This window comes from Macadamia integrifolia, unplaced genomic scaffold (assembly GCF_013358625.1).
Source record: "Macadamia integrifolia cultivar HAES 741 unplaced genomic scaffold, SCU_Mint_v3 scaffold404, whole genome shotgun sequence".
Lineage (NCBI taxonomy): Eukaryota > Viridiplantae > Streptophyta > Magnoliopsida > Proteales > Proteaceae > Macadamia > Macadamia integrifolia.
In genome coordinates, this window is record NW_024870075.1 from 216266 (window position 1) to 234496 (window position 18231).

At 39.0% G+C, this 18231-nt stretch overlaps 1 non-coding gene across 1 annotated transcript; it reads right to left on the bottom strand.

Annotated features, from left to right (window-relative positions):
* Nucleotides 1–1663: 1663 nt before the first annotated feature.
* On the bottom strand, nt 1664–1770 carry LOC122068530. The gene has a single exon (XR_006137150.1). It is a non-coding gene; the product is annotated as a small nucleolar RNA R71 (small nucleolar RNA).
* Between the last annotated feature and the right edge of the window lie 16461 nt (nt 1771–18231).

An 18231-nucleotide genomic window follows, 5' to 3' on the forward strand; every position in this document is an offset into this window, starting at 1 on the left:
GATCACAAGCCATGGAGCATCTTTTTTTTCAAGTTCAGTTTTTTTTGTTTCAAGATTTGTTTTCTCTAGTACTAAAAATTTCAGATTTGGTTTATTCCAGATCTGGTTTTTAGTATTGGTAGTATCTCAAATCACCAAAGCTTTCAAGTTCAAGGGTTGAAGTTTAAGTAAGTAGGCTACTTCAATAGTCTTCTCTCCCCCCTCTCATTCCCTCTTTTGACTACCCTTTCTTTCTTAATATAGGATTTTAATTTTAGTCGTTACATTATTGTTATCCCTTTCCCTCAAGGTTCATGGCTACTGTATGTGTTGGCTTTGCCCCTCCTAGCCATAGAACCATCAATTTATTGCTTTTATTTTAATTGTCTCCCTTTCCCTAAAGCCAAGTAGAGTAACCCTTATACGAGTGACTCTCTGGTCAAGTAGGGAAGCTCATATTATGATGTATCCCTCGGGCTAAGTAGAGAAACCTACTTGTGAATCTCTCTCTAGCTTTCTCTCTTTCTTTTACTTTATTTTTATTTCAATATTTTTTTCCTTTATTTTTTTTAATTACGTGGGTTGTTTATTTTTACTTATTTATTTATTTAATTTTAATTGCGTGGCTTACGTCTTTAAATTCTTAGATGACGAATGGTTAGGACGTTATTTTAGATTACATATGTTTAGGATGATAGTTAGAATTAGATCACAACCATTAATAGGTTCACTTTCGCATTATTAAAAGATAAAAAATAAAGTGGCTGCTCTCCCTGTGTTCGACCCGTAGCTACACTGATCCGTACGCTTGCGGTTACATTTTAAATTCAAACAAGTTTTTGACGCCAGTGTCGGGGAGACAGTTCCATGTTATTTTTTGCTTTCTTTTAGTAAATCGGAGTGTTTTGTTTGTTTTGTTTTGTTTTTCCTTTTCTTTTATTGAATTCCTGAGAAGAACAACTTGCAATAATGGTTCTATCGGTGGAGGTCGTCATGCCTTACAGTATGATAAAGACAGGTTTCGCCTTGTAGTAGTACCTCAGGAATTGACCTGAGCAACCCCGGATCCCTGTCGGTAAGCTCTCAAAAAGCCAAAAAAAATAAAAAAAAATCCAAAAAATAAAAAAAATCATAAAAAAATTTTGCTATCCGTTCTTTTGTGCTTATCTTACTCTAGTTGTGGGTAGTTTTCTGTTGCATGAGTGTTAGGTGGCTACGTAATACTAAGAATCGGTTAGAAAGAAGAGATCCAATAAGTAGTGACCCTATACATTTTCTCTCTTTAAAACCCTTCAATATGGGAGATCAATAGAAAAACCCTTCACCTAAATCTCTGAAAGATAGGTTCTACCCTGCTAGAACAACCCAACCTTCCTGCATAGTTCTACCACAAGCCCAGGGTAATGATTTTGAACTCAAATCTCAATACATCACTATGTTGCCCCACTTCCATGGGTTGACCTCTGAGGATGCATACCTATTTATAAGGGAATTTGAAGAGGTATGTGTTCTAATTAAGATCCAACAGCTTTCTGATGATGCTGTTAAGCTTAGGTTTATCGCTTTTGCATTGAAAGACCAAGCTAAGAAGTGGTTGTATGGGTTACCCACAAATTCCATAACCTCATAGGAACAGTTCACAGTTGTCGTCCTTAAGAAGTTTTTCCCAACTCACAAGACCAATAAGCTTAGAAGTGATATCCTTCAGTTTAGGCAAAAGTCTAGTGAGTCATTTTCCAAACTTATGGAGAGATTCAAAGATTTACTCCAAGAATGCCCTCACTATGGCCTAGACTTATAGCATTTATGGCAAATAATTTATGAGGGTATTGATTACCCAACTAAACAAATGATAAATTCTATGTGCCCTGAGGGATTCACATCCATTACAGATGAAGGAAAGGTATGTAAATTCTTACTTAACTTAGCTGAAAACACTCGTGAGTGGGAATCAACCCAAGAGAGTGAAAGAACGATAAGAGGAAAATGATATTTTGTGGATGGGATAGTAGCTAAGGAAGCCCATTTGGATAGCCTAATCAAGAGAATTGAAGCTATTGTTCCTAGAGAGCCATCATCAGTCAATTTAGTTAAGATTTATGATTAGTGCTAGTCCCCCTGACATCTCCTAGAAGAATGCCCCAACACCTCTAGGGGCACTTCTAATGATAGTGTTAATGTCTTATACCAGAATGATCCATATAGTAATACCTACAATCCAGGATGGAGAAATCACCCAAATTTTTCTTGGAATCAGGGTAACCAAGCAGGGCCTTCCAATTTCCATAATCAATGTCAACTTGGACTCCAAAGGCCTCCCTTTGCACAACAATCTTTTTTTCAATATACTTTTCCTAGGTCAAATGTAGGACCTCAGGCTAGTTTTCCTAGGGCCCCTCTCCTATCATCTTATCAGCAACCCCCTGGGTTTACCAACACTGGAGAGACAAGTACAATAAGTGACTTGAAAAAAAAATATGGCCCTCCTCATGACAAGCCATCAAAATCTTACGAGAGAACTCACTCAAGTTGTCTCAATTATGCGTGAGATGGAGAAAGGAACTTTACCCAGTCAACCATAGCCTAACCCTTGGCATCATCAGCCTGTTAGTTCACAAACATCAACTAATGCACCACTAAATATAGTACAAGGTTAGACCCAACAAGGGCCCTCTAACCAATGTAATGTTATTTATGCCTTTAGGAGTGGTAGAGAGTACCAACAGAGCGTTCCTAAATCTTTCTCATCTATTACTCATGTTAACTCTCCTTCAGTTGAGGACACAAGTGTGCCTCTTGTTTCAGGTTCGTCTGATGGACCTAAAGATTTTTTTAAAACTAAAGATGATTTGGTTGAGGAAACCAAAAATGATTCTTCTGAACATGGGAAAATCCCTAACAGTCCTTATGTTCATCCTGTCCGATTTCCTAATCGCTTGATAAACAAAAGGAAGACTGCTTCCATGGATAAAATTTTAGAAGTCTTCAAAAAGGTAGAAGTGAACATCCCCTTTTGGATGCCATATCCCAGATCCCCGCCTATGCAAAGGTACTAAAAGAGTTAACCAAGGATGAGATCCCAATAATCCTAGGAAGACCATTCTTGGCTATCAGTAATGCATTAATCAACTACCAGAATGGTTTCCTAAGATTATCTTTTGGTAACCAAACTATTGAGTTTAACATGTTTAGGATAGGCAAGCAACCACATATGGAAGAAGAGATTAATATGATTGAGGATTTTTTGGATTTTTCTGATGATTTAATTACCAACTTTGATATTAATTTTGATTCAAAATTCCAAGAGTGTATGAATGAGTTGGATGATGATAGTGAAAATTTCTTTTATGAAGTCTTGAGTCTTCACACACCTGTGGAGCGCTTAGGACCCCTTTCCAATTCTATTCCCAAACCTTTTATAGTTGAGCCCCCTAAGCTGGATCTTAAGAAGTTACCATCTAATTTGAGGTATGCTTTCCTAGGGCCTGACCAGACTCTTCCTGTAATAATTTTTTCAAATTTGACTTCTAGCCAGGAAGAGGAGTTACTTAAAGTGTTAAAAGATAATAAGGAAGCCCTAGGTTGGACCATGGCTGTTGTCAAGGGTATAAGCCCTTCTATTGTGCAACATCATATACATCTTATGGAGGATTCCAAACCATCCACGGAACCCCAAAGAAGAGCTAACCCAATGATGATGAAAGCTATTAAGAAAGAGATCCTAAAGTGCTTGGATCATGGAATAATTTATCCTATTTTTGACAGCCAATGGGTAAGCCCTATTCATGTAGTGCCTAAGAAGTCTGGTGTGACTGTAGTTCCCAATGCCAATAATGAACTAATTCCAACCCGTGTCCAATCTGGGTGGAGAGTGTGCATAGACTATAGGAAACTTAATGTGGCAACCTGGAAGGACCACTTCCCATTGCCATTCATTGATAAGATGTTAGAGAGGTTAGCTGGACATGAATACTATTGTTTTCTTGATGGATATTCCGGCTATAACCAGATCTCAATTGCTTTAGAGGACCAACATAAGACCACTTTTACATGCCCATATGGAACATTTGCTTATAGGCGTATGCCTTTTGGGCTTTGTAATGCCCCTGCTACGTTCTAATGATGCATGATGAACATATTTTTTGACATGGTCGAAAAATTCTTAGAAGTATTTATGGATAACTTTTCAATTCATGGGAATTCCTATTCTGAATGTCTTCATCATCTTTCTCTAGTTTTGAAAATGTGCATATCTAAGAATTTGATTTTGAATTGGGAGAAATGCCATTTCATGGTTAAATCTGGTATTGTTTTAGGCCATGTAATATCCAAGGAGGGAATTAAAGTAGATAGAGCCAAAGTGGATTTAATTGATAATTTACCACCTCCTCAATCTGTTAAGGACGTCCGATCTTTTCTAGGGTATGCGGGCTTCTACAGAAGGTTTATTAAGAACTTTAGTCAGTTAGCCCGACCTCTCACTTCATTACTTGCCAAAGATCAAACTTTTGAGTTTTCTAAAGAGTGCCTAGAATCCTTCAAACAACTTAAGAAAGAGTTGACCAATGCACCCATTGATCAATCACCTGTTTGGACTAAACCTTTTGAACTGATGTGTGATGCTTCAGATTTTGCCATAGGAGTGGTTTTGGGTCAAAGGATTAATAAGTTGCCCACTGTCATTTATTATGCTAGTAGGACTTTAAATGATGCACAACTCAATTATACAACCACTGAAAAAGAATTTTTAGCGGTTGTGTTTGCATTAGAAAAGTTTCGGTCTTACTTAGTTGGTTCACATGTGGTGGGTATATTGATCATTCTGCTCTCAGATACTTAGTTCAGAAGAAGGATGCCAAAGCCCGTCTCATTAGGTGGGTTTTACTTTTGTAAGAGTTTGATTTAGAAATTAGGGATAAAAAAGGAGTTGAAAACCTAGTTGCAGACCACTTATCCCGGCTTCCCAATTCCTTGATTGTTGATTCTCCAGTCAACGAGAACTTTCTAGATGAACAGTTATTTGCAGTGTCTAGTGAACCATTGTTTGCTGACATTGTCAACTTCTTAGTTTTAGGTGTGACTCCGGATCACTGGTCCACTCAAGATAAGTATAGATTTCATTCCCAAGTTAAGCACTTTTTCTGGGATGATCCTTATTTGTTTGAGATATGTCCGGATCAGATTATCCGATGATGTATTCCTGATCCTGAGCAACATTCTATTATCTCTTTTTGTCATGATCATGCATGTGGTGGACACTTTGGACCTAAGAAAACTGTTGCAAAGGTTCTCCAATGTAGATTTTATTGGTCAACTCTTTTTAGAGATGCTTTTGAATTTTGCAAGGTTTGTCCAGCTTGCCAGTCTTTTGGCCGTATCAATAAGAGGAATATGATGCCCTTCAACCCTATTTTGGTAGTTGAGATCTTTGATATTTGGGGCATCGATTTTTTGGGACCATTCCTTAATTCCTTTGGGAATATGTACATACTTTTGGCTATTGATTATGTTTCTAAATAGATAGAGGTCATACCTTGTAAATCTAATAACCACAAAGTAGTGGTCTAGTTTCTCAAAGAGAACATTTTTTCCCGCTTTGGTGCACCATGTGCAATAATTAGTGATAGGGGTACTCATTTTTGTAATCGACCTTTTGAGACCCTAATGAAAAAGTATGGGATCACCCATAAGTTATCTACCCCTTATCACCCCCAAACTAGTGGCTAAGTGGAGGTGTCTAATAGGCAGATCAAACAAATCTTGGAGAAAACTGTTAATCCCAACCATAAGGATTGGTCCCTTAGGCTCATTTATCCCTTGTGGGCCCATCGGACTGCATTCAAGAACGATCTTGGTTAGTCTCCCTACCGTTTGGTGTATGGAAAAGCTTGTCACTTACCAGTTGAGTTGGAGCATAAGGCCTTTTGGGCCATCAAGAAGCTCAACTTTGATTTGTCTGATGCGAGAATTCATCGTAGGCTCTAACTATCTGAGTTGGAGGAACTTAGGAATGAAGCCTATGAAAGTTCTAGGATTTACAAGGAAAAGACCAAAGCTTTCCATGATAAACACATTCTGTGTAAATTTTTTGCAATTGGTGATAAAGTCTTATTGTACAACTCTCAATTGCATCTTTTTCCTGGTAAGCTTAGATTCCGATGGGATGGCCCATTTATTGTTTATAATGTATATCCCCATGGAGCTGTGGATATTTTGAATCTAAGAACAGGGGTAATTTCGAAGGTTAATGGTCAGTGTTTAAAGCTAATCCTTGAGTTTCCTAATACTGGTAGTGAAAAGGTCATGGATCTCCATGAACCTCTTTACACTGATGACTAACTTTTAATAAGATATGACTTCCTTGCATTGTCTTCGTTTTTAATTCTTTCCATGCATTGAGAACATTGCATAACTTAAGTATGGAGGAGGGAAACCAGTTTCTGCTTTTTCCACTTCGTTTTATTTGTTTTTTTTTTTTTTTTTTTTTTTTTTTTGAGCTTGCTAAAGGATGAAGTCCTACTTTGGCTTTTGGCTAATGATCATACCATTCGGTTGCTTGATGTATGAAAATAAAAGTTTTGACTAAGGTATCCATTTTGAACATATAAAAACCCTGTTGAGAAGAAAGAAACAAGCCTGTGTCTTGAGATATGACTTTCTTTTGAAAAATAAGAGACCCCTATTTTATGGTGTTGGACCATATGTAAGTTTATGGGTTCCTTGTACTTTTGATTTGGAGTTGAGACCTTCTTTTTAATTTGGCATGGGTTGACAAATGCACAATTTTAAATGAAATATAAAATGTGGTATAAAGAAGAATAAGAGTTGATTCCCTTGGAACTAGACAGGGCATTGCGCCTCTGGAAGCGTGGTGTCTTGATCGAAATTCCTTGGGAGGAAACTTCTGAAGGAACTCTAGCATCACTGTCTTTGTGGGCATATGCAAAAAGCGAAGCTACATAGTAACTTGGGTGTCTGGTGTTTGCTCCACTATGTCATTCAGACCAAAAGTAGAGGAGTGGAATAGAGTTTAAGCAAAAAAAAAGAAGAAAAAAAATGTGCAAATGTCATTAATGCTTAGTAATATGTTTTGGTAAAAAACACTTCAACGCCTTAGTCATTAGTTCCCTATTTCTTCACAAGTGGTTTTACCTTAAGATAAGGTTGTTTTGGAAGAGACGAGGTGAGTTCCAAATTAAGAAATAAGCTAGTGCCTGGAATTGATCAAGGGTAATAAAAGTTCAAGTGTGGAGGTCCCTTATAAGAAAAATTATATTTGCTCTGGATCGGTATGAGCCTTACCTTTAGCCAAGGTTGAGATTTATTTATTCTGAATTTTAGGTGTATATTCACTGCAAACACCCACGAGACACAACTCGTCCACTAGGGTAACTTAGGGGTTTAAAGGCTTGTTGCACATGCTAAGTGCAACTGTGATTCCTACGAAAGTGAGTTAGGCTTTTTCTTTCATTTCTTTATTTATTTATCTTGCTCGAGGAAGAGCAAAAGTCAAGTATGGGGGAATTTGATGAGCACAATAATGTGTGAAATCTTAAGGATATAAGTGTACATTTTGCCCCACTTTGGATAGTACTACTTTTATTTTTCTTTTTTTTTTTTTAGTTTCCAAGTTTACAAGAGAAAGTGCTTAAAGTAAATCAAGAACCAGTCCAAAGGTGGGATCCACTCATTGGTATCACATCCTCTCTCCTACAAAATCCTGACGATTATTCTCTCTCCTTGCCACCTCACAAGATCATGAAGATGCTATGCAGAGATTCTTTTCTGATTTAATCAAGATTGCAAGATATAGGGTTAATATTGCAAGGAAGGAATAGAATTTGTTAATTTTGGAAACAGATTCTCTCTTTCCTCACACAATATCTCAGAGAATGAGGATTTTTACCAATATTTTATTTTATTTTATTTTATTTTTTCTTAAAGAAGACTTTTAGAAGGAAGGAGGCAAGACAAAAGCCCTATAAATTCCCCTTCCTCCCCCCTCCTAATTATTATTTCCTTAGTTTACTTTATAGTTTATGCTTAGTTTTCTTCTTTCTCTCCCTCTCTCGCTCTCTTTAGTTTTAGTTCTTCTTTATTTTTTGCTTTAATCACTTTTGTAATAGTTTTTTATGTCAATTAATGCAATCACTCTTTTATTCTTATTCAACCTTTTATGTTTATGATCTATGCAATTGAGTTGTAATTTTTAAAGTTATAGTTCTAGGCTTAAATCTAGGTGACAAGATCACAAGCCATGGAGCATCTTTTTTTTCAAGTTCAGTTTTTTTTGTTTCAAGATTTGTTTTCTCTAGTACTAAAAATTTTAGATTTGATTTATTCCAGATCTAGTTTTTAATATTGGTAGTATCTCAAATCACCCAAGCTTTCAAGTTCAAGGGTTGAAGTTCAAGTAAGTAGGCTCCTTCAATAGTCTTCTCTCCCCCCTCTCGTTCCCTCTTCTGACTACCCTTTCTTTCTTAATTTAGGATTTTAATTTCAGTCGTTACATTATTGTTATCCCTTTCCCCTAAGGTTCATGGCTAGTGTATGTGTTGGCTTTGCCCCTCCTAGCCATAGAACCATCAATTTATTGCTTCTATTTTAATTGTCTCCATTTCCCTAAAGCCAAGTAGAGTAACCCTTGTAAGAATGACTCTCTGGTCAAGTAGGGGAGCTTATATTATGATGCATCTCTCGGGCTAAGTGGATAAACCTACTTGTGAGTCTCTCTTTAGCTTTCTCCCCTTTCTTTTACTTTATTTTTATTTCAGCATTTTTTCTTTTATTTTTTTTTAATTGTGTGGGTTGTTTATTTTCACTTATTTATTTATTTAATTTTAATTGCGTGGCTTACGTCTTTAAATTCTTAGATGACAAATGGTTAGGACGTTATTTTAGATATATATATATATATATATATATGTTTAGGACGGTAGTTAGAATTAGATCACAACCATTAATAGGTTCACTTTCGTATTATTAAAAGAAAAAAAATAAAGTGGTTGTTCTCCCTGTGTTTGACCCATGGCTACACTGATCCGTACGCTTGCGGTTACATTTTAAATCCCAACAACTGCTATGCAACAGTAGTGGTATGTTGTACTACCAGGTTATTCTCCTTGGGTAGATATTCCACAAGGTCTAATTGGAGGGCCTAGTGTTGGGGCACAGCTTGGAGGTATAGCACCTGGCATCAACCCTCAGAACCAAGTTGGAGGTACACCACCCATACTACCTCAGGGTACACCTTCGTATGTGATGCCACCTCCTTACTCATACCATCCAACATATTTATCATATTTTCAGCCAGTAGGCCATGCAACAAGAGTGGTGGAGTAATTCAAAAGGAATCCACCACCTACATCCACTAAGGTGGATAGTGACCCTTTGGAGTTGGATCAATGAATCCAAGATATTGAGAAGATATTTAAAGTGATTGAGTGCCCTGATGCTCAGAGGATTATTTGTACGGGGTTACAGTTTAAGAACGAGGCCAACTCCTGGTGGCAAGCCTCAAAAGCCATATTATTTGCTACACACCCGGAACCCACATGGGAACAATTCAAGGAACTGTTCTTAGTAAACTACTATCCTCGTAGTTTTAGGGACTGCAAGGAAGTGGAGTTCTTGGGCTTGACTCAAGGAAGCAAGTCTGTCTTTGAGTACCAGTAACAGTTTGAGGCCCTATTCTACTTTGCACCCCTTCACATGAAGTCAACTGAAGAGAAGGGCAAGAAATTTCTAGAAGGATTGAAGGTATCCATTGGCATGATACTTGAGGCATAAGAACTCACCGATTATGCCTTGATTGTACCGAAGGCCAAAACCATGGAAGATAAGATAAAAGGTGAATCATCCTTTATACCAAGAGTATGGAAGAGAGTGAACCCATATGCGGATTCGGGTGGCCCGAGTAAGAATTTTTATGGATCATACGGATTTAGACCTTCATACAGGCAGCCTTACAGGCCATCGGGTTATCCTCATCGACCCACTAGTGGGCTAGGTACTACATCTTTTTGCCTGAATACCAGTACGGTTCCCATAGCTACTATGCCACCTCGCCCTCCACTTGCTACAGGTCATGCTCAAAGAGCTCCTACTCCAGTTCAAGCTTTGTAGAACCATTGTTTTAACTGCCATTCATATGGGCATTTTGCTAAGGATTATATCAGCTAATTAGCCTTCTGGGTACAGACTTGCTTTGACTCAAGGGAGTCAACCACAAGGAAAGATGTATGCTTTGTCAGCTAAGGAAGCTGAAGCTAGCATAGAAGTGGTAGTAGGTACGATTTAGATTGAGAATTGCCTTTTTGTAAATATTGATGACATGCTATACTTATGTGCATTGCTGTATTAGGTGTCCTACCTGTATCAAGTATACCGGCATATGTCTTGTTTTATTAAGGGGCTTTACATTCGTTTGCATCAAAGAGATATGCAGAGAAACTTGACATGACACCTAAGACATTAGAGCATAAGATGATAGTTAGTACACCTACGGTAAAATTTCATAGCTGAAGGAAATATATGGGTCATGCATTGTTGAGATCAGTGGAAAGCAGTAAGATGCCCAACTCATCAATTTCAACATGCAAAACTTTGATGTTATTGTTTGATATTTTAAATGTAACCGTAAGCGTACGGATCAGTGTAGCTACGGGTCAAAACAGGGAGAGTAGCCATTTTATTTTTTTACTTCTTTTAATAATGTAAAAGTGAACCGATTAATGATTGTGATCTAATTCTAATTACCGTCCTAAACATATGTATCTAAAATAACGTCCTAACCATTCGTCATCTAAGAATTTAAAGACGCAAGCCACGAAATTAAAATTAAATAAATAAATAATTGAAAATAAACAATCCATGAAAAAAAAAATAAAGAAAAAAATTCTAAAATAAAAATAAAGTAAAAGAAAGAGGATAAAGCTAGAGAGAGACTCACAAGTAGGTTTCTCTACTTAGTCCGAGGGATGCATCATAATATGAACTTTCCTACTTGACCAGATAGTCACTCTTACAAGGGTTACTCTACTTGGCTTTAAGCAAAGGGAGACAATTAAAATAAAAGCAATAAATTGATGGTTCCATATCTAGGAGGGGCAAAGCCAACACATACATTAACCATGAACCTTGGGGGAAAGGGATAACAATAATGTAACGATTGAAATTAAAATCCTAAATTAAGAAAGAAAGGGTAGTCAGAAGAGGGAATGAGAGGGGGGAGAGAAGACTATTGAGGGAGCCTACTTACTTAAACTTCAACCCTTGAACTGAAAACTTGATCGATTTGAGATACTACCAATACTAAAAACCAGATCTGGAATAAACCAAATCTGAAATTTCTAGTACTAGAGAAAACAAATCTAAAGAAAAAAAAAATGGAACTTGAAAGACATGCTTCATAGTTTGTTCTTGTCACCTAGAACTAAGCTCAGAACTAGAACTTGAAAATTACAACTTCAATTGCTTAAACAATAAAAATAAAAAACTGAATCAGAAACAAAAGTACTTGCATTAATTGAATAAAAAGAACTTACAAAAGTGTTTAAAGCATAAACCTAGAAGTAGAGCTAAAGAACCCCAATAGGGTGATTCCCACACATTTTAAGTTTCATCCACTTGATTGTACCATGGATCTAAGACAACAATAAGATTTCGGGGAAGAAATCATACCTTTACTTGGAAAAACCCCAAATCTTAGAATCGTCTTCCAAAACTCAAATGCCACTTCAATGTCACCAAATCTTTGTTTCCCTCCTCAAATACTTCAAAGAAATCATACAATGGCTTCATTATCCTCTAGATTCAAATATATATAAGGAGGGTTTCATCACATCTCAAGGGTTTATGGTGTTACTTACATCAAAATGTAGATCTCAAGACACCGGACACTATTTCGATGACGGAAAGGTGAGGTGCGGCTCTGGGATCCAGGGGTAAGCCTCTTTCCTCTTCCTTTTCTTTGCTCCTCTCACCCACTTTGCTAAAAATCATAAATGCGGGTGAGAGAGTTATCAAAGCTATTTATACCCTAGTGTTATAAATATCTTCTAAGGTTCATTTGGTTTTGCCAATTTATGAACGAAAACACATTAAATCTTGTTTTCGGGCGATGTAACTGACATCATCGAGCATACAATACCTCATTACATTGAGGAGGTTGAAACACACATGCTTATCCATGCCGGGCATGCTGGGGTCCATAATACCCCAACAGGTGGGTCTTGCACCTACCAGTGACACCCGTTAGTTGGCCAAACAAGCCAACCTTACTGTATTTTAGAGGAAAATGGAGTCATAACATGTACTTCACTCTCGTCACATGTTGTGGATCAAGTTCCTATCATTCAAATACGATAATGTACCTTTCTTACTCATACATGGCCTTATGATATGTGCAAGGGCACGGCTTAGGTATGAAGATCATCTCGGGTATCGGCTTAATCTCATCCGACCACCCCATATTCAACGTCACCCTTGTCATCATGTACCATGAGGCACCAGCATCAATCCGTTCTGATTCAGACCCTACAAGACCAAACTGAACCAACCGATCATTAAACTAGGTTTAAAGAGCAGGGCTCTACATGGCCTGAACGAAAATATTCCCCCAATGGGGAGAGAGTGATTGATTCATGGACCGCTACCCTCACAAATGGTGGCTAATAGTTAGGCCTCGATCCACTTGGTGAAGTAATCAACTGCTACTATCATGAACTTGCATTGTTTTGTGGCAATAGGGAAGGGTCTTAGTATGTCCATTCCCCATAAAACAAAGGGTATTGGATTTATTAGGGTGCTCAACCTCGCCATGGGTTGTCAGGGAGTTGGTGCAAAGTACTGGCACTTGGAACAATTTTTGGTATACTCCATTGAGTCTTTAGTCATTCTTGGCCAATAAATCCTTGTCATAAAATTTTGTGAGCCTAGGCTCTCCCACCAAGATGCTACCCACGAATTCCTTCATCAAAACTTCTTTAATCGCGTACTCTACGACCCAATAACTGAGGCATCTAAGGAGTGGGCCAACGAAAGATCTTTTGAGCAAAGAACCATCTTCAACTATCATAAATCTGGTCAAACAATTTTTTATTCTCCGAGCCTCCTTGGGGTCTGGGGGCAGCACTCCTTCCCTTAGATAAGATGTTGTGGGGTTCATCCAGCTGCTTTCTTCATTGATTGGCATCACCTATTGTTTGGTCAAACTTGAGTATGTGATGACTTCGACAAAAATTGGTGGAGTGATGTTCGAGCAGAGTGATGTTCGAGCATGGTGATGTAGCTAACTTTGACAGTGCATCTGCTATGGTGTTCTCCGTGTGTGCAATCCTCCTTATACTCACTGTCTCAAATGTTGCTAGAAGTTCTTTCGCCATATTGACATACTCTCCCATTCGATTATGCCTGGCCTCATATTCCCCAGATATTTGACACATGACCAGTTGAGAGTCATTACACATTGATAGCTGCCATACCTCTAATGATCTTGCGAGCTTGATACTAGCCAAGAGGGCTTCATACTCTGCCTCTTTATAGATGCTTAAAAGGAGAATCTGAGTGCACATTGCACCCTGAAGCCGTTAGGGCTTATTAGGATCACTCCATTTCCACTTCTTGTTGGGCACAATGACCTGTCTACAAACTGGTTCTAGGAGTTTAGTGTTGCTTTGCTCTAGTCGGGTTCCCTCTCGAACTGTGGTGTCTGCTCTCCCTTGTCCTATTCTTTTCCTCTTGTACATTCGACCAGGAAGTTGACTAGTGCCTAAGCTTTGATTGTTGTCCTTAGGTGGAATGGGATATCGAACTCCCCTAACTCCATGGCCCAATTGATCATTCTGCCTAATGCATTGGAGCTCTGGAATATTTTCCTCAATGGTTAATCGGTTAGCATTGTGATGACATGGGCCTAGAAGTACGATCGTAACTTTCATGCTGCAATCACTAAAGTGTAAGCCATCCTCTCAACCAGTGTATACCTCAACTCTGTGTCTGCCAAGACTTTTCTCACATATTAAATTGACGTTTTTCCTCCTCCTTCAGCAAGACAGTGCTCGTAGCAGCTATGAAGACACCCAGGTAGAGTTATAGCTCGTTTCCTTTCATTGGCTTGGACAACAAGGGGGGAGAGGAGAGATATTTTTAAGTTCTTCAAAAGGTCCTAGAAACTTGGTGTCCATTCAAATACAAAATTTTCAAAGGGTAGTAAGAGCCTTTTGGTATAATTCTCTAAGTGATAGTCGGTCAATGGTATGACTTTGTTGTTCATAGAGTTTCATTGCTTCATTGCCAAGTGGTTCTGGAAGAAAGCTGAGAAAGATTCTTTTAAGAGTTGCATCATCAGGTCCACCAATATGATAAAATATGGAGGACATACGATCGTAATGTTTGTCAAGATCTCTCTTCTAGAATGAACAACAGCACATCTAGAGAAATTCCTCTTTTACTTTATCTTTTAGATTCTGAGGAGGACCAAGAAATTCATTGTGAAGAATAACACTGAATATTTCGACTATAGGCACTTGGGCTAACTGTAGTTGTCCATAGCCTCCAAGAGAGAGAAACCATTCTCGCAACCTTCCTTATGTTTTGGCTAAGAATTTAGAGATGACATAATTTGGCGTAGCTCCTTGGACCTAAAGGTCAGAGGTTAACCACGCATGAAATTTTGACACTCCATTAGGCCACTTGGTGATAGGGATGTCATCAAAAGTAAAGTAAGTGTTTGGCGTCTTGATTATGATAAGAACTTGGACCAAGTGGTTGGCGAGTAGGACCAGTAGCTTCACATTCACCTTCTTTTTGATCTTCATCTAAATCAGTCACTGTGGCATCTACTGTAGTCTGCTGCTCAGAAACCATCATTGAATCATGTGGTTCATTTGGGAAAGCAAGCCCATTATCTTCATCATCAGAAGCATCAAGGGATGAGAGTTGTAGAACTTGTTGGGGGGAGGCTAAGGTTTTTAGGAAGGAGGAAAGGACATTTGGATTCTCAATGGGTCCACAAGTTGGAGCTAGTTGGGTTAACAGAGGTGGAGGTGGAACATAGGGGATTAAAAAAGGTGGTCCAGAAGAAGTAGTAGGTGTATAAGGTGGAATTGAAAACAATGAAGGGGGCCGAGACAGTTGAGTTTGTACATAAGTAGGTTTAGGCTTTGGTTTTGGTTTTAGAGTACATCGAAGTCTTTGTTAATCTTGAATAGCCTTCAACATATCTATTGGGAAAGTATTATAGGGAATGGTTGTAGGTAAAGGGTTCAGGCTACCAATACTCATATGAGCATCATAAAAATTCTCATATGGTTTGGATAGAGGGACAAATGGTGTAGCAATGAAGGACTGGGTAGTCTGGGGTGGAAACATTGATGCTTGGGGGAAGCTTGTGATGTTGTTGCTTCAAGGGCTTTGAGTTGTGATTCTAGAAATTTCTTTTCGTTTTCTTTTTCTACCAAAACATAGTAGGTCTGGTTGTAGTCTGAGACAGTAGCAATGATGGCCGACAATTGTTGATGCACTTCTTCAAATGGTCCAGTCATTGGCAAATCATGTCATCGACACCTCAGACTACTTTGCTTCAAAATAGCATGTGGTTGCTTTAGTGCTACTTTATGTATGTGGTGCTTTTTGTAGTTACTTTTTGATTGATGATCCATTCACTATGCAGATTTAAGAAATTGTAAAGTCTAAAGTAGGTCTATATAAGGACAGTCTTCCTTCTATTATGGATCATCGAAGATTCATCTTCTCCAATATTGTACTCAAATCCTATCTTAATATAACTTACTCAAGTCTGTTGTCTCATTATTGTCTTAATTTGGTATTACTAGGAGGTACCTTTCACCTACATTAGAAATAAACCGGCCAAGAGCTGCTAGCCTTCCTGTTAACCTTTGTACCTCCCTTACTGTCTTTGGTGTTGTCATCTCTAGGATTGCTCGTATCTTATCTGGGTTAGCCTCTATGCCCTTGCGCGAGACCATGAATCCTAGGAATTTACCCGAGGTTACACTAAACTCACATTTGCTCTGGTTGAGCTTCATACTGTATCTTCTTAGGACTTCGAAAGCTTGGTCAAGGTCGGCTGTGTGGTTGGATGCCTTTCTACTTTTCACGAGCATGTCATCTACATAGACCTCCATAATTCCTACCGATCATCACTTGAATATACGATTGACCAATCGTTGGCATGTTGTGCTAGCATTCTTTAGGCCGAAAGGCATGACCTCGTAGTAGTATAGTCCCTTATTTGTGACTAATGTGGTTTTTGGTTGGTCAACCCTATTCATCTTGATTTTTTTATACTCAGAATATACATCCATGAAGCTCATGAGGTCGTGCCCCACAGTTGCAACGATGAGGAAATCTATTCTTGGTAATGGGTAGTCATCCTTCGGGCGTGCCTTGTTGAGGTCGGTGAAGTCGACACACATGCGCCATTTCCCACTCGACTTCTTTATCAGCACCACGTTTGTTACTCACTTGCAGTACCATATCTCCCTAATGAACCTTGCCTTAAGGAGCTTGTCTACCTCCTCCTTAATGGCTACCTACCTATCTGTGGTGAATGCTCTTCTCTTATGCTTGACTGGTCGGTATGTCTGATCAATGGTTAGTATGTGCTTCATCACCCTTCTATCAATGCCTGGTATATCCATCGGCGACCATGCAAATAGGTCAGCATTTCTCCTTAGTAGCATTGTCAATCTTTCTCGCTCCTCATTTAATAGAAAGGCCTCGACGAAGAGTTTTCTAGAAGCATTTGCCTCAGAGAGGTTTATTGGCATTAACTCCTCCGTTGGCTTGCCTCTGGTAACTTCTATCTCCTATCTATGGTCATCAACCTTGACAATGAGCACGTCCTTTTTCTGGGTGTCTTTCAGGGTATTGACATAGCATCTTCCTAACTACAACTGATCGCCTCGACATTCTCCTATGCCTTTCTCAGTGGGAAATTTCATTTTAAGATGGTAGGTCAAAACTACTGCTCTAATGTTGTTTAAACATGGTCTGCCTAGTATGACATTGTATATTGAGGGAGTATCGACCACCAAGAAATTGACCATGGTCAATTTTTGTAGTTCTCCAGTCCCTGCTAAAATTTGAAGCTCTATCATCCCCTTTGGTCGCACTGGAGGTCTTAAGAAGCCATACAGGGGAGTATTAACTGGCTTTAGTTGTTCCTCTTTGATCTCCATCTTCTTAAATGCTTCCCAGAATATAATGTCCGCTGAGCTTCCATTGTCTACCAGGACTCTTTCCACTGTGAAGGCCCCTATCCCTAGACTTATGACCATTGCATCATCATGGGGAAACTTCGCTCCCCTCAAATCTTCATCTCTGAAGGTGATGGCGTGGTCGGTCCTGGATTTTTTCATCGAATGCTCGATGTAGAATACCCCCTAGCATAACATTTCCTTGCTAACCTGGAATCACCACCACTCACTGGCCCTCCTGAGATTGTTATAATGATCCGAGCAACTGAATCATCTAGGTGGTCATGATGTTGGCTATTCTCCCGTTTGGGGCTCTATCGCGAGCACATCTCTCGACCACGACTGGGTTGTCTAGGTCGGTCATATCGAGCATCATCTCAACGTGTCTCCCAACGATTCTCCCTTTCTCTATGATGCGAAGGCTCTCTTCCTCGGGTGCGACCATTATTATGCCTCTTAGTAAACCTCTTCAAGAACCCTTTCTGCGTGAGTTCTTCCATGGTGATCATGAGCTCCTGACAATCATTTATCGAATGACCATGGTCCCTATGATAGTCACGGAACTTCCGACAATTACGAATCTTCAAGGGAGTAATCATCTTTTTTGGGGCTTTCATCTTCTCCCTTTCCTCAGCGTTAATATTCATCCACACATGGGACCTCAAGTTATTAAGGATGGCATATCTTTCATAGCCCTTCCGACCTCCTATTCAATCAATGGATCTGGGTCGCTTGAACTTGTAGCCTCACCCCTTTTCATCTTGGTGAAAACTTCTGCATCTGTCCCCTTGAGGGTTTGTACTTCACTCTTTGACCGTGAGCTCTTCTACATTGCTGTATCTACGAATTTTCTCTCTTAACTGAGCATGGGTCTTGGGCTTGGAGAGGGAAAACTTCAATCACTCATCTTGGATCCCAATCTTTAAGGCTAAGAGCTCAATGGTTGGGTTGAGGTCCCTGACTTCCAACATCTCTAAGTTGAACCTGTGCACAAATTGTTGGAGGTGTTGGTGTATGATGTCTTGTATTC